The sequence below is a fragment of the Artemia sp. Qi Xiang Cuo genome, chromosome 16 (genome assembly GCF_049724085.1).
Source record: "Artemia sp. Qi Xiang Cuo chromosome 16, ASM4972408v1, whole genome shotgun sequence".
Classification (NCBI taxonomy): Eukaryota; Metazoa; Arthropoda; class Branchiopoda; order Anostraca; family Artemiidae; genus Artemia; species Artemia sp. Qi Xiang Cuo.
In genome coordinates, this window is record NC_142809.1 from 53,357,519 (window position 1) to 53,375,706 (window position 18,188).

Sequence of the window (18,188 nt, forward strand, 5' to 3'; positions counted from 1 at the left end):
GCCCATGGATGATACCCAATGCTTGTTTAGTGAACAGGACTTTCAATACGCATTCAAAAATCTTACTGCTATAAGGCTCAAAATATTTTGGTCTATGTTGCGGATCCACCATTTAAAATATCTAAAAAAGTTTGAACACAGGAATGTCTTATTAAAATTACAAAGATTGTATCGTGTTTTATTTAATTTATTTTAGAGTTACTTCATATGGGAAAACCTGGGCTCTGGGAAACTTAGCGGAAGATACTCAATACTTTTTCAAAATGTATATATATTCAATTTGAGTAAATATAATTAATAAAAATCAAAGAGAGGATTAGTGGCTATAGTAGACAACTAGTAAGTTAGCTACTAGTTTCTCACTTGCTTGCACTATTTACAAGTAATATTTGACTAATCTTAACGAGTAAAAGAAACTGCCAAAACTTCTAAAAAAAAACGTACATAGATCTCTACCTCTTGAATCGTATGGAAAAGAGATTTTTTTTTTAAATATAATACACAATATATGTGAATTTTATAAATGAAAACCACGGGCTCTAAAGGACGCTTAGTGGACCATATTAAATATTTTTTTTAAAATATACATTCATTAAATTTGGCTTAGTAAGAACTTGTTTTATTAAATTTTCATTAAAAATTTTTTTGAAATTTTCAATAATTGTTTTTAATGAAATTAATCAGAGAATTATTGGCTAATGGCGATACCTCTATAAAAAAAAAACGTGCCTTGACCTCTACCTCCTGGATGGTGTGGAAAAGAGGTCGTGTAAAAAAATTATTTTCTTTGAATTTTTTTTAGTTTGAAGAAACATTGCCAAAAAAAGAAGACTGAAAAAAAGAACAAGGAGGTTGTCTAAAAAAGAATGTGAATCGGGTAGAGCTGGAACCAATCAGGAATCAAGTTGCACTATACTTCATCCTTTTAAAGACATAGGAAGAAACCGAAGACGACGGTGACAGCAACGTTCTTCTGTTCCAAAGCAAAATCGTGATGAAATTTTCTACATCACCGCATTTGCCAGCAAGTTATTGTCTATTCCTGTGACTAGTGTGACAGCAGAAAGACTATTTTTGGTGGTAGGTCTGATAGTGACTCTGATAGTGACTTAGAAAAGAAATGGCCTCAGTCCACACAGAGTGGATAAGTTGATATTCATTCACAATAACTATAGCCACATCCCGCAGTTCTAACTTCTGAAGTTTGCCTGAAGGAGTTTTTTTTTTTGACGCATTAATATTCAAAAATAAATGATGAATATGGTAATACGGTATTTGAAGTTTTGTACAAAGTAATTTTCGAGGAATAAAAATAATACTAATTTTGATTATTAATTCTGTTAGAAAAACATAGCTCTTAGATATTTCAACTATTCTGCAAGGATTCTGAAATGCCTCCAGGGCATAACTTACAACCCTTGCCCTGGGGGCTGTGGGGGGAGGGGTTATCATCCTTAAAGACCTAATTTCCAAAACTGTCAACTACGTTGAATAAAATGGCTATCTACAAATTTTGATTGGATGTGTTTGGGGAAAAGAAGGGCGTGAGAGGGGGTTAGTTGCCCTCAAATCACTTTCAACTATTGAAAACGGTACTAGCCCTTTGAATTTCAAATTGAATGAGCCCTTTTTCAAGTTTGTACGACAAAGATTTCAATAAAAACCTTATATGCCCCCAGGGCATAACTTATAATCCTTGCACTGAGGGTTGTGGGGGAGTGTCCTCCTCAGAAATACATTTTCTATTTGGAAATCAACTGCGCTGAACAAAATGACTATCTCAAAATTTTTATTGGATGTGTTTGGGGGAATGATGGGTGTGGGGGGGGGCTTGTTGCCCTCCAATCACTTTCGACTATTAAAAAGGGCAAAAGTCCTTTGAATTTCCAATCGAATGAGCTTTTTTGAAGTTTCTACGACAACACCTTCTTTAACAACCTTACACACCCCCAGGGCATAACTTAAACCCTTGCCCTGAGGGCTTTGGGGGAGTATCCTCCTCAAAAACATATTTTCTGTCTGGAAATCAACTACACTGAACAAAATGGCTATCTCAAAATTTTGATTGGATGTGTCTGAGGAAATGATGGGTGGGGGGGGGGGGGCTAGTTGCCCTCCAGTCACTTTCGACTATTAAAAAGGGTACTAGCCCTTTGAGTTTCCTATCGGATGAGCCTGTTTTGAAGTTTCTATGACAACGCCTTCAATAAAAACCTTATATGCCCCCAGGGCATTACTTAAAGCCCTTGCTCTGAGGGTTGTGGGGAAGTATCCTCATTAAAAGTATAGTTTCTATCTGGAAGTCAACTACGCGGAACAAAATGGCTATCTCAAAATTTTGATTGGATATGTTTGGGGGAATAAGGGGTGTTGGGGGGCTAGTTGCCGTCAAACCTCTTTTGACTATTCAAAACAGTACTAGCAACCCCCATTTCCAGTTGGATATGCCCTTTCTAATCCTTCTACGACAACTCCTTCGATAAAAAGTGCCCGGGTATGGAAAGAAAAAACACATTATGCCCACATCGTTCTTTACTTAAGCAGTGCTAGCGCGCTGCCCATGATTTAATTTCTTAATGAAACACAACAAAGGATCCAACTATAGAATGACATTACCGAGTCAATTTCAGAGCAACTACTTCACAAAAGTTTGAAGTATGTTTATCAGTATAACAACGACATGATTTTGTCAGAATTATTGGGGAGGGGGGGGGGGCAAAGTTGGAACCGATTTTGCCAAGTCAAGTGAAAATGACCAAGCAAAAATTAAAAATGAGCCGTATAGTATCATAAAGCAAAGATGTACTAAGGAAACACTAATGTACTAAATGTACTAAGGACATTAATAATTCAGTAAGTTGTAGTGAACAAAATAACATTTGGCAATAGGGATTAGTGACGTATAATCCTGACATACTTATATATTGTCGATACCTGGTTAGTGAGGAGATTTATATAAAAACTGATAATTATTGGCTTGGATATGGACTTTGATTTTGGACATACGATTGAAAATATTGCTCGTGCTAACAAAATATGACAAGCTCGAATTTGGACTTTTATCAGTTAAATGGATGAATGCAGCAAAGCTGATCTTGTGTGGAATCCGCTATTGAACTATATTTCCCGATCATTAGCGTGTGGTTTGAAAACAGATGTTTATGTTAATAGAGCGGTAGAGTTCTTCACCCGCGAATCTATTATTGAAGCAAAGAAAATACTGTGGACGTTCTACGAGAGATTGGGATATGAGGATAGAATGAGAACAGCTAACAAGGATTCTGAAAATGTGCTGGATTAGCAAAGGCTGCCTATCGGTGTTCTGAAGATAAGAAAATTTTGCCGAAATTTGTCATTTATGAGCCTGAGGAAGTACCCCAGTGTGCTGATGCAGTTGGTGCATGTATCACAACTAAAGTAAACCAGATGTGTAGAAAGCTAGATAGCGTCACGGAACAGATAAAACAGGTGTCGATAGCGTGGCCAACTAATGTTACTTTGAAGCAGCCTTCTACTCCTTTACCCTACTCAGTCGTAGTGAAAAACCCTCCCAAGTGTCCCTTGAAATGCCAGATGCCCGTAAGGACTTTATTCTGTCAAAATGTGGAAAGCTAAGTGATGATATAGTTGAGTTGAAGAGAAATAAACACGAATGGAAAGTAATGGTCAAGTCAAAGGACTCGGCTGAAAAGATTGCAAATGCCATGAAAATAGGAAATAGTTCACTAGAAACCAGCGTAAAATCGAAGAGGTTTTCTGGAATTGTGCGTTTTGTTCCAGAAGAGTTTGAGGCGGCAGATGTAGCTAATCTGATCCCAACATGTGAAAAAGCTGAACAGATTAGTAAGTCCCGGACATTCAGACTTTATTTCCCGTCAAGAGACGCTTTGGAAGCAAGCATGAAAGATCCCCCGAAGAACGGTTTTGAACGTTTACGTGTTGATGAATTTCACTTCTTACCACGCCGTTGCTACAAATGCCACCTTATGGGCCATATAGAAGCCAATTGTCCTAACACCAAAATATATTCTAATTGCGTCAGTAATGCCCATAAAAGAAGTAAGAAGTAGTCGTGCTCGCTGAGAAAACGATTCGTTGTATGTAGAGTTTCATGCCAGTCATGCTTTTCAGTATCCTGCCCAGAAAATTGTAAATAAAGCTCAGTGCAGAACAGCTCCGACTCCTTGAAATAACCAGTGAAAGACTTCTCTCCGTTATGTCGTGGAATATTAATGGTGGGGTTCTTGATAAACTACCAGATTTGGAGAAACTATGTGAATCTTACAGCGTGATTAGTTTACAGGAGCACTTTTTGACAGATATGAATTCTCAGCTTTTGTGCCTTTCTTCTAGTGTAACAGTACATTTATCCCCAGATAAAAGACTTGAAGCAAAAGGACGGCCAAACAGTGGTCTAGCCATCTTGACAACTTGTCAATCAGGACTGCTTGAAATGTCTGATTGCTATCTTGTCATAATAATTGATGACCGTATTGTAGTTTAATCTCTATCTTCCATCAAATTACAGATGTAGTTTCTGAAAGAAAATTTGCTATCGCTTGCAGAAAAGTAGCCAAATTGTTAAAAAAGATCAAAAAGATGAATAGAAAGTGTATGCTTATTGGAGACTTTATTTCTGACTTACTCCAGAATTCAAGTGTAAGAACTAAAACTTTTCTTTCTATTTTACCGACCGACTACACGGTCATTCCGAAAAACAAAAATTATACGTTTATCTCCTTTTCTGGATGTACGTCTAAACTTGACCATGCGGTATTTCTCCATCCTCTCAATTCAGATCTAATGGTTGAAGTCGGTCTGGAAGGTGCATGTAGTTATCATATCCCACTGTCCCTCTCAATTCCCAGAAGAGGTATTCATTCTTCTGAACTTGGTAAAAGAAAGCCAAAATTTTTTCATCTTAAATGTTGGGATAAGATCAATAAGGATATCTTCCAAGCGGAGTGCGACCGCATATTGGATAAAATTGGAGTTCCGTTTCAGCTCCTTCAGCGGCAGCCTGGGATGAACCAGTCTGCGATACGGATTGAGCTGAATTTTTACTGTGCACAGATTACCCATGCTCTAAAAATAGCTGAGATGTATGCTGTCCCTATAAGAAAGTGTAGACCTGGCACCGAGAAGTCTGGATGGTCTAGAAACGAAAGCCTTAAAGCCGCATGTCAATCCTCGAAGTTCTGGCTATGTTTGTGGAATGAATGTGAAAAACCTAGAAATGGAATTGTTAACACCTTGCGGCTTCTTACAAAGCGGTGTTTTCAGAAGGAGCTCAAATCTTACCGAGTTGCTAAGAGTGTTGTAGTTACCGAATCGATATCAAAGGACCCACATAAGTTATGGAAGACTCGTTCGGCTAATAATAAAACTAGGGAAAATATAGCTACTATCAGTGAGATACAATGGTATTCGTATTTTATGAATCATTTTGCTGAACCTGATGCTAAACAATGTGAGAAATTTGAAAGTGAACTAAATGATCGACTGTTTAATCCCGGACCGGGTGCCTTTGTAGTTAGTACCAAAGACTTGAGTGAAGATATAAGAAAGCTTATAAAGAAAAAATCAATGGGTTGTCATGGTATATGTGCCCTTCATTTTCAAAATGCGTCTGATAAGCTGATTTGTCATCTTTCGTTGCTTTACCAAATGGTTTTTTGCAGTGGTGCAGTCCCGGATTTCTTTTTGTTTAGGTCTTATTTCGCCGATCCTAAAGAAAGTGAAGGATCCATATGTGTGTTCAGCATAACAACCTATAACTGTTTCAAGTGTATTTTCTAAGATTTTTGAATTGCTCATAATTAATAGTCTATGTTCTACTTGCTATACACCTGCATATCAGTTCGGAGTCCAGCCTAAGCTTGGATGTTTCCATACTCTAAAATGTTCGTGTAATTTATTGATTGATGCAGCTGAGTCTGATGGGACCCTAGCCCTTGGAAAACCCTTGGTCAAACCCTTGACCTTAGTCAAACCCTTGGAACGTATGATGTTAGTCAAGCGTTTGACTCGCTATTGCATCCCCAAGCAATGAATGAGCTTCTGAACCGTGGAGTATCGCCAGATTTAGTTATACCTATTCTTTACATGTACCACCATATGAAAGCTAAAATACATATTCCTGGAAATGATTTATTGACCAAAGAAATACCAATTCACATTAGGGTTAAACAGGGTGCGATTACTTCACCCACAATATATAATAATGCAACGTTGCCAGCTCAGTGCCAACTTTCTTTCGTGTTGTATTCATAAAGGGATGGATTTATCGATAATTTGTTATGCAGATGATGTCCTTAATGTTAGTAGGACCACTATTGGGTTAGAAAAATGTTTCCGAGAAATTTCTGAAAATCACCGTGAAATTGGGCTTTCCCTAAACGCAGTAAAATGTGAAGTTTTGATTTTCAATGAGTTAGGTGTGACTAGAGTTGATGATGCATCTATAGATTTGAATGGTATTGGAGTAAATCCTTGTGACAAGTTGACATATCTTGGTCTCCCAATTGGGAAAAATCTTAAGAAAACTAAGCAACTAATGTTGGAAAATATGGAGAGTAAAATCCGTCGTTCATATGGTGCGATTGTAAGTTCCCAATTTCCATTTGAATAGAGCCCTTCTTGCAAGGATTTATAATAGTGTAGCCCTGCCACATATTCTTTATTTAGTGCCGTTTTACCGAATATTTAATTTGATCGTCTTAGAATGAAGCGTGCGTTTTTTAAATATGCTAAGTTTCTACTGCGAGTCCCTCCGTGGACCCGTAACTCGTACCTTATAAGAAAATATAGCCTATCGGATCCATATGTCAAGCTATGTGAGCTTAATGCTCATATGTCATTTTGTTAATATGGCAATATGTCAATTTGTCAATATGTCATATGGCAAAATGTCATTTTTTGATGTTTAATGTTGGTTTTTGCTTTTGATTGTTTGATTTTCTTTGTTTTGAATGTACTCCATCTTTCTTTTTCTTTTTGTATCATGGGTCATAAATAAATACATACATACATACATACAAAACTATGGATGTTTGAAATATGTAGGCAACTCTTATTTTTGACAAGATTTTTGAAGAAGCCTAATTTAAGTTGACGGAGGGGAACAAACAGGGAGGGCAGTTTCCCCCTGCCCCATAGCAAATTATGCCCCTGCAGTATAGACAGCAAAGTAAAAAAATAGAATTTCAGTTATAGTGAATTCGATTGTATAATAAATAGATAGTATAATTCAATAAGAGCCCTCGACATGAGGAATTTGCATACATATTGCACAAATTTAGAATAATCAATAAACTTTAATTCATTTATTAATTACAAATGCTAATACTGACCTTTATACCTACAGAATAACAAGTTTGAATAAGTTTCAGTTGATTTGATTCATGCGGGCAACTTTGATTTGTGAATAACAGACAAATAAGAGAAGAAAAACTGATTACAGACTTTTATGGCCGACTGACTTTTCAATAACTAGAAAAATCTAAACTAGGAGCTTACCAGAATCTCCATTCTGGTAGGAAAAATTACCCTCTAAATGAGGGGGTGAACTCAGTTGGCAGAGGGATTGTACCCGTACATCCTAAGATCAGGTCACAAAAAGGTGTCAGAAATACAGCAGAAAAATTAGTACGGGAATTATAATTGTCTATTTTGATTTCTGAGATAATAAGCACTGAAATATTATAAATTTGTTCCTCGTAGTAACTTTTAAACTTTAAGTTCTTCGCACGCAGAATCCGCGCACCATAGACAAAACCTCCTGATTCTCTGCCCTCAGCAGGAAGAGCTATGGGTGATTGGGGGCAGACCATCCAAAACTTCCCGCATTTCTCCCCCAGATTTCTCTAGCCATCCATTTGGAGCTTGATTGACTCTGGCTGAGCTTGCAGAGTCACACTACTGACCCCCGTCCCAAATCAAAGAAGATTTATTCATGATGAGATGCACATGTCTACTATCTAACATATATATCCAACAATTATACATTATACTATCCAGCCAAAGGCTTTTTGGCCTGTAAAAAGGAGGGAAGGCACATGAGCAATAGCTCAGAGATAAAAATTAATTAGTTACTCACAGAGAGAAGAGAAAAAAAAATATAGAAAACAAAAATTTAATAGATTAGATAGACTCCAATAGATCCTGCAAAAAAAAGAGGATAAAAAAAAAACAGCTTCGAAGAAGCCAACATTTTTAACAATTATTTCGAACAGCCTAAAAAAGTGGCACATTCAAGCTGATTCAGGCATCATATTCGACAAAATATGACTCGCCGAAAGTTGTAAGACAGAGTCAAACTTTAGCGTAAAGAGCGAGGCGTTGAAGAGGGGATGACCCCTTTCATATACGGAATAATTTCTGTTCGTTTTGAGTTTTAATGTCGCTCCTTACTTTCAGTTAAAAAAACTTGTTTTTTTTATTTAATTTCTGAAAATTTTTGAATTAATGCAGCTTTGATTTTGGCTCACCGTACATGGATAATTAAAACGAAATTCGCATATTAATTTTCCTTTTTTGACTAAATGGCTTTCTCAAAATTTTGTTCTGACGTAACTTACAAATTAACTTACGTAACGAATTTCTACATTCGTATGTTTTTATTACGTATATTAGGGAGTTCACCCCCTAGTCAATACCTCGCTCTTTACGCTAAAGTTCGAATTTTGTTCGAATCACAAACCCCTGAATCACAAAGGCCTGTTAATTAGAATAGATAGCTCTTTTGAAAGTACTAAAAAAAAACTTTAGCGTAAAGAGCGAGGTATTTACTAGGGGCAAACCCCCTCGTGTACGTAATCATTTCTGTTCGTTTTAAGCTTTAATGTTGCTCCTTACTTTCAGTTAAAAAGAAACTTGTTTTTTTTTTATTTAGTGTCTGATCGTTTTTTAAATAATGCTGGGAAATTCGGTGCCCCCTTCATAGAAATGTCCATTCCCCCAAGGAAACATGCTCCATGGAACTATTCTCCCCGTAACCACTACTCCCACCCCCCACCCCCCACCAGAAAAAAATTCCTCCTGAAAACGCCTGTAAACTTCCCAATAACCAATACTATATGTAAACAATGGGCAAAGTTTATAACTTGCAGCCCTTCCCCGAGGAGCTTTGGGGGACTAAGTCATCCTCAAAGACATATTAATTAGATTTTCGACTATGCTGAATACAATGGTTATCTCAAAATTTTGATTGGGTGACTTCGGGAAAAAAATGTGCATGGGAGGGGACCAAGCTGCCCTCCAATTTTTTGATCACCTAAAAAGGGCACTAGAACTTTTATTTTCCGTTTGAATGAGCCCTCTCACGATATTCTAGGACTACTGGATCTATACGACCACCCCTGGGGAAATAAAAAAAAAGAAACAAAAAACAAACAAACAAATAAACACACATCCGTGATCTTTCTTCTGGCAAAAAATACAAAATTCCACATTTTTGCAGATAGGAGCTTCTATATTGAAACTTCTATATTAGGGTTCTGTGATACGCTGAATCTGATGGTGTGAGTCTCATTAAAGTTCTATGACTTTTAGGGATTGCTTCCTCCTTTTTTCGAAAATAAGGCAAATTTTCTCAGGCGCGTAAGCTTGGATGGGTAAAACTAAACTTCATGAAACTTATATATTTGAAATCAGCATTAAAATATCATTCTTTTGATGTATCTCTTGGTATTAATACTCCGTTTTTTAGAGTTTCAGTTACTATTGAGCCGGGTCGGTCCTTACTTACAGTTCGTTACCATGAACTATTTGAAAATATGACCTTACAGAAGGAGTAAAAGGAATATTAACATAATTTTTTTGTATTACGAAGATTATTATTATTTTTACCAGAGGTAAAATATGGCAGAACACTTAAAGGCTGGATGAGGTCCCCATGAAGCTGTGAAAACGTAAAACATGCACAAGAAAGAATATACAGTGAGTGGAGATCGGGTAAAGGGATAACTCTTGAACGATTAGCTTCCTGAATGAGGCGTCACTGCAGCAGCAGGCCACCTGAGGCCAACACAGCCACGCACGCTCCTCCTCTATCCCAATTTATTCAAAGCACCCTCCCAAAAAGTTACCATTTCCCTTAAATCCTTCCTAACGACATCCTCTCTTCCCATTCGGGAACGACCTGCTTTTCGTTTGGCCCTATACGGTTGGCCGAAAAGGACCATTTATGGCAATCTGTCACCCTTCATCTACAGAACGTGTCCTAGCCATCTCAACCTTTCTCTCCTTATGACCGTAGAAAGTGAGATTTAACCACATTTTTCGCAGAGCTTACTATTGGAGATACAGTCAGTGAGTCGAGTACCCAAAACAATCCATACACCGTTTCTCTGGAAAACATCTAGCAGCTCCTCCTCCGTTTTTCGGAACGCCCACGCTTCAGAACCATACTTGACCACTGTCATCACTGTAGGTTCCGATATTCTAATCTTTATTTGCAGACTTGTCTTCCTATTTTCCTAACTTTTTCAACTCTGAAAAAGCGAGTGGAATCAGGACTCAGCCCCCTCCCACGAAGGACATAGAATTGCGAATCCAGCACGTCATCTGCTCAACTAAGACGGATTTAAAATACGCATTCCTGAAAATACTGTGCTTGAACTTCATATAATTAGTTGAAAACTGCACAAAGTTAAGCAATCTTCAACATTAAACCCCTATATGAGGCACCCCCCATATAACTTTCCAATAAAAGATCAACTCCAATTCCTTTAATAATCACAAGAGCTAATAGTGACCGTTTGATCTACAGAATAACATGGTCGAATCAAGTTCAGACGAGTTACTTCACACAGAAAGCTTCACTTAATAACCCATCGGAGTAAGTCGGTCAAATAGGAGACGGAAATTTGATTTTAGGCTTTTCCGGGTGACTTATGAGAACGACATTACGCCTTTGGCGAAAGTAAACTCTTTCAGCTTTATACAAACAATTCTGCTCATTTAGTTAGGATTAAGCGTCTTGTGTAAATAGGACTTACAGGGCGGAAAACTTGTCTTTCCATTCAGTCTATTCCTGCTTATAAATTACTGTTGCTACTTAATTTCTTTGATTGGAATAAAGAAGCTGAGGACAGTAGAGGGGCTGCCGTGTACTAATTAAGTATATGGACGCAATTAAGAATACGTAAGTGCATACTGATTTTTTTATATCCCCCTCCCCAACCATGCTAAAAATTAGCTGCCTTGCAATGTTGTTACTCAAGTATTTTATTCTTAGGTACATCTAAAAAAAAGTGTTTTAAGATGTATAAGAAACAAAAGAAATTAACTTAAAGAATAATTTATTATTATAAATATATTGTGTATTAGTGTGCAAAGACCTATCCAGGGGGAGGGGCTAGAAGGTTCAAGCCTCTTTCCCAAAATTTATGTCTGGCTTGTAAAAACGTAACAAAAATGCGTAAAAAAAATTTTTTGATGCGTTTTTATTTTATTTTTTGCAATCCCCCCACCACCCAAAAAAACATAACTCTCCCCGGACAAAATCTTGGATACGCACCTGTTAGTATTTTATGTACATAAAAATCAATAGATAATAATAATAACTTATTTGTACCCTCTATGAACAAAAATGCACACTAGAGGAGTAGCTTAAATAAAAAAAGATAAGAATAAAAAACACAAAGCAAAAGACACAAACACAAAAAAGGACAAAATTAAGCAAGTAACACAATAAGGGGGGAAAATGAGAACGACAGTCTCACTCCACAAAAATACTAAGCAAAAGAAACAATAATTTCAATCATAATAGAAACAAACTTTAGCGAGCCTAATACAAACTTTAAAATATTTTAACTCATAATAATTGCACTTTTAACATACATATTCAAAATTACTCTAACTTGGCCTAATACAATTCAAAGGAAAGTTAGCTATTTTGCCAGACCACTTATGAGAATTAATCAATGACTCGTCCATATGTATAATTCATTATAATTTTTGTAAAGAGTGAGATTAAATGAACCTTACAAAACAAAACGATGACTTACCTTACAAAATATGTGAAATGTATCTTGTGTCAATGCCTTGTTGTAAATCACAGTATATAAATTATAGGCAGTATGATCTTTCCCTATCTCACCCATCATAAAAACCCGGACCGAGATGCGAGTGCTCCAGATAACGTATAAACATAAGCGATATTATATCTTTCCATAGGCAGACAGGTCAGATCTCTCTTGAACTCGAAACTTGGCTTCAACGATGCAAAAATAAATTTTAGATAAACTAACTTTAAATTAATGTATTCTAATACATACATGAAAATCGGCAGTTAGTAGTGCAATGTTATTATTAGATGTTTTTAGGAATTAAAAATAGGTTTCGAAGTCTCAAGTTGGTTTCAAAGGCATTTTGAGAAAGTTTCTGCCAAAATACGTGTTCCAGGGTAAATGGACCGCTGATGGCAGATCAAATGAGAGGAGCTGTTTGTACGCGCTAATGCAAGAATAAGTGGGGGGAGCTGTTTGTTTGTTCGCACTGAGAATGAAGAGCCAGAAATTATCTGTGGTAAACTTACTGCTATATCTTTATACTGTGTTGTAAATGCTACAATACAATTTGCGCTTTACCATTGACAACTCAATTTTACGTCACATTTGGGGGTACTTGTATGATATACCACCTACCTAATATTCTTCTAATATGTTTCTCTGACGCTCAATCCTAATGAAATATACCAAAGTAAGATAAAAATGTAATACTTTAGAAACAAATTTGGGCTATATGTTTGCACATTAGGGGGGGTAAAGTAATACGTGTAATGTGTATGCCTAATGTGTTAGGTACAAATAGTCTGCATATTATGTAGTAAGGAATTGTATTCTAACTTCATACTGTACAAATACTTTACACAGTCCAAATACACACTGGCCTAAAACCACTGCTCAGGAGGCATCGTGTCGGATGGCAATTTTGTTTATACTCTTTGAAATAAGAAATCACACTTTGAACGTCGATCTTCTATTAATGACAAAAAAGAATTAATCTTCAAAATGGGACATGCAACGCTAGTTTAAAATATTTGTAACTGCATTTTGGTGGATATAGCACAGGCAGTCAATACCGGGACAGCACTGCGACTGAACTGGAATGCCACACTCTCCCTTAAGGGGTTCCCCCAGGCTACCCGGGTTATTGCAACATGAGATTTAAATTGAGGATAGTTCGTAGCTAAACAGTTTTTGCCCTTATGACTTCAGATTTTGCTTCTTGGGGGAAGAGAAGGAGGGGGTGGTGTATCAGAGAAGATAAGCTCCCAGTTTTCCTCCATTTCATGTTTTCCTAACATAATGGTTTCAACTAATAACAATCGCACCGGTTCCCTCCCTTCTAGAGGCCCTATTGTCCTGTCTATAGTTCTTCATTGATTCCCCTATGCACCGAGATCAGCAAGCGGCGTGTCTGTTTTTAGACTCCTTTAAATTTCTCGGTTACCAAAAATAGCAAACTGTTATCCTTAATTTACCCTGTGGTCGTAAAGTAGATTTATGCTCTGTTTGGCAACAAAGGACCCAGCTTCGATCCCCATTACAGCAAAGCTGGGCGGCGGGCTTGCTATATGTCCCTGTAAAAAAGATCCGGCAACTAAAACGTCGATTCAACGCCCTATGTCCCATCAACTATCGGTAAATTTCTTTATTGTCTGTCTTTAGCAAAATTTTTGAAAAGACGAGGCTTTCTCGTCTTAATAATTTGCGACTTCTAAAGATTTTCATTTCACGAATTTTCAATTCGGTTTTCAAACAAATAAACTCACTGAGCATGCTTGTTCAGATTTATTTAATAATCTTCCCTCTGCCCTAGACTCCCTTTTGATTCCTGCTGCTTTGTTTCTGGGTGTTCGTAAAGCCTTTGATTCTTTAACCCACAGTGTTCTTCTTTCAAAACTTTCTCATTTTGGCGTAAGAGTTAGTGCGTTTCATTGGTTCAAGTCTTTCACGTGTGGTAGGAAAATTTCTGTTAATGCGCTTTTCCACTCACCATCAAGTGTTTCCCAGGGGGTCCCTCAAGGGTCAATTTTAGAGTCAGTTTGTTTTTAGTATATGTAAATGACCTAATTTTTGCAGTCAGAAATAAGAATCCTCTTTATTGTTGTCGTCTACGTCATCCAACATTCTCCCGTACCCATAACCATAGTTTGCATTCCTCGGATTTTTCTTGTTACTTTTGCCGATGATACCACCCTTATTACTTCTGAGAGAACAGAGGATGCAGTTCCTACAAAGTCAGTGGCCCTGTTCAAGAGTTTTAATTTGGATTGAGGCTAACTCTCTTGCCCTAAATGTTTCTAAATCTAGTTTTTGTTTTTTCTCGTAGGCTATCTAAGGCTTGTCCTTAACTATCTGAAATTCATATATCCAAAGGCTTTATTTGTATCCTCCTATATGAAAATTATGCACACAATTTAAGGAATAATACGGACATTCAAGCTCATTGTATTTTTAAAATGAATGGAGATGAATTCACTTGGTCGAACAATAGGGTTGTATTAGGCCTTGCAAAAGCTGTCGTAAAAATGTCATGATTTTGGCATCGGAGGCCTCAAGGGCTCCACTGCTTGCATTTCACAGCTCTAAGATTTGAATCTCAATTATTATGAAGTTCCATTAATATATTCGAATATCTCCGAATTATATAGGATTGAATACAGAGAACATTTGATCCAAAAATGACAAATATTTTTACTAAATATTTTAAAAATATTTTAAAGATATTTTTACTAATAGATATTAAATTTACTTCTGTCTTGAACAGTTTAAGGACATAAAACCATCTTTTTTTTTAGAATATAGGATAATTGTAGCAGTCTTGATTACTTATAAAGTCGTTGCAAACAGGTTACGAAAGCCTAAAATACTTTTCAAAAGTTTCTCTGTGCATCACTGAAAACACAAGCACTTGCAGCCATTTGTGCAGCGTCTGTGATGTTTCAACTGGATGTAGGATTTGTAATATTGTAATATGTAATATTTTATATTTGTAATATTTTAACTGAATGTAATGTAATATTTTAACTGAATGAAGAATAGAGTTACTTGTGCAGCGCTTGCAATATTAGAGCCGGGTATAGGATGGAGCCACTTGTGTAGCACTTGTAAGATTTGAACTGGATGTAGGATTCAAATAAAGTGTTACGTTTTTAGTATTAAGTGTTTTTGGTGAAGTGCAGATTATACTCTAGTATTTACAGTTTTAGGCCAACTGAGGATGCAGGAATCCCCTCTAATCATAGACCTAGTCAAGGTTTACGAATAAGGGGAGAAGGAGTTTGTCCGAATATCTCCTAGTTTAATAAATCTAGGTCCAGTGCAGTTAAGACATAAAATGAGTTTTGAAGTTCTTTTAAAATTCTCCGAATAGCTAAAAAAAAAATTTAGAGTAGCCAACACTTAAGTTTGCTGATATTTTAGTGAGTTGACTAAAATCAGATTGATGGACTTTTTTTTGTACTCGAACCCTTATATTCCATTCTGATGTTCGGTGAAATTTATAAGAAAAATCCCTGATAAATTTCGTTTCGAATATCATTTTAAAAAGGTACTAAACTCATTAAACAGTTCGTGCTAACGGACTGTAAGTAGGGAGTAACTCAGTCCAATAGTAACCAAAACCCTAAAAAAAAAACAAAGTTTTGATAACAAAAGATACATCAAACCAATTTAACTTTCATGTGATTCCAAATATATAAAGTTCATAAAGTTTAATTTTACTCATCAAAAGTTACGAGCCTGAGAAAATTTTTAAAAAAAGAGAAGAAAACACCACCAAAAAGTCAAACAATCTTTATGAAAATCACATCATCAGATTTAGCATATTAAGAGAGCCCTACTGTAGAAGTTTCAAGCTCCCATCTGAAAAAATCTGGGATTTTGTATTCTTTTTGTCAGAAGAAAGATCACGGATGCATGTTTATTTGTTGTTTTTCCAAGGGGTGATCATATCTAACCATCAATCCTAGAATATCGAGAGGGCTCATAGGATTCTAAATCGAAAGTTCTAGTGCCCTTTTTAAGTGACCAATAAGATCGGAGGGCAATTAGCCCCCTAACACGCCCCTTTTTACCCCAAAATCATCCGATCAAAATTTTGAGACAGTTATCTCTTCCAGCATAGCTGAAAGGTTCAATAACTATGTCTTTGGAGATGACCTGTCACCCCCCCCCCCCACACACACACACATAGTCCCTGGAGAAAAGACTGTAAATTACGTTATTTGGCCATTGTTCGCTTACAGTTTTTGTTATTAGGAAATATGCGGAGTATTGAGGGGGGATTTTTTTTCGGGGGGGGGGGTATTTTTCCACGGGAAGTTTTCCGTGAGGAGGAAAGTTTACGGGGAAATTTTCCAGAAAAATTTTTACACGGGGGTGAGGTGGATTAGCTAACATTATTTGGAAAACCGTCACAAATTAAAAAAAAAATTACCTCAAAAGCTACGAGCCTGAGGAAATTTGCCCGATTTTCAAAAATGAGGGGAAACACCCCCAAGAAGTCAAGTGATTTTAGCAAAAATCACATCATCATATTCAGTGTATCAGAAGACCCTGCGGTATAGTTTTCATGCTCGTATAGACAAAAAAGTGGAATTTTGCATTTTTTGCCAGAAGAAAGATCCGAAATGCGTTTATTTTTCTAGGGGTGATAGTATCGAACCAATAATCCTAGAAAATTGGGAGAGGGCTCACTTGTTCGAAATCAAAGTTCCAGGGGTCTGGAGGGCAAGTAGCTATAACTGACCACGTTTCACAGCTATAATTGACCACTGCCATTGCCATGGCTTCCAATGTTTTTAGCTTAGTTCCACCTTATTTTCCTATTTTCCCAAACTGTTTTAACTACGACAAAACACCCTGCGTCTGGCAATTCTCCCTTGTACATTTTCACTGCATTCACTATCACTGTTAATAATACTACCCATTTAAGTTACATTTACAAGATCAGCTCTTTACCGTCATTTATTCCTAGTGAATGTGCCTTCGTCTTCTTAACATTTATTTTAAAATCTATTCTGGCACCATGAACTTTCAAAACCATCAAAAATTCATTAATTTCGCCAACATTTTTATCTATAACAATCAAAACCTCTGCATTATCTAAATACCCTCCACGTGAGGTCTACCAATTATCGCTCAGAGACTAGAGAGTAATCCAAAAGTTTGTGGAAACCCCTTCAAATGCACAAAAATCAAGTATTCAAACCCAATCTGATAACTCATCACAGCACCAAGCCGCCGAAGAACACCACAAATGCGCACATTCTTCCTCAGGTCCAATCGGAGCTTAACTTGAACTCTCTCCCTGACATGAAATTCGCACTGCCTTTGAACCTTTCCTTTATTTCCCTTCCTGCCAAATTTCAGGACGTTCGTTTGTCCCTAGACTTACGAGATCTCAGATCTGATATTTGTTTGCCTAAAACGGATTGCCAACAACTAAGATTTTTGGCAACCTCTCATCCTTAATTCGTGAAACCTTTAACTATTCTTTTTTTTTATCATAGCCCTAGGAAGCCAGGTTTTACCCCATTTTTGAAGAGCTTATTGCTTGACAAACGATCGTTTGAACAAGCACCTAACACTAGGCTTAGACAAAGCCTCTTTTAAACTTTTAGCATATCTTCCTAACAAATTGAAGAGAGAAAAAAGGTATAATTTGAATAAAAAAGTGCAACAAAACAAAAGAAAAAAAACAGCACCAAAATTTTAAATAATAAACATCCACATATTTCGACCACGTCTGGGAGCCTTTATCAACGAAAAAAAGCAAAAAAATATTTTAAGTTGAATTTCCTAAAGAAAAAGACAAAAACAACACACAAGAGAAACATTTATTTTCATCTTTCTAAACCTTTCCAAGCACCCCCGTGCCACTTAAAAGTTTGGCAGAAATCAAAAGGTATGTTTTGTCTTTGACTAGCAGTAAAGGGCAAATGGCGGTTTTTGTGATAAGCGGTTTTTTAAAAGTTTTATTTTTGTTACGCATCACAGTAATTACTTTGACAATACTAAAAACTTGAAAAAAAAAAAAACACCGCATTTTATGTGCTCTTTTCTAGTAGGTGTTCATTGAACCTTGGGGATAGTTAAAACATTATCTAGAAGGGTCAACTTGTGAAGGCAGCCCCAAAATTTCGAATTGCACCTCCTATGTATGTTAAACGTCTT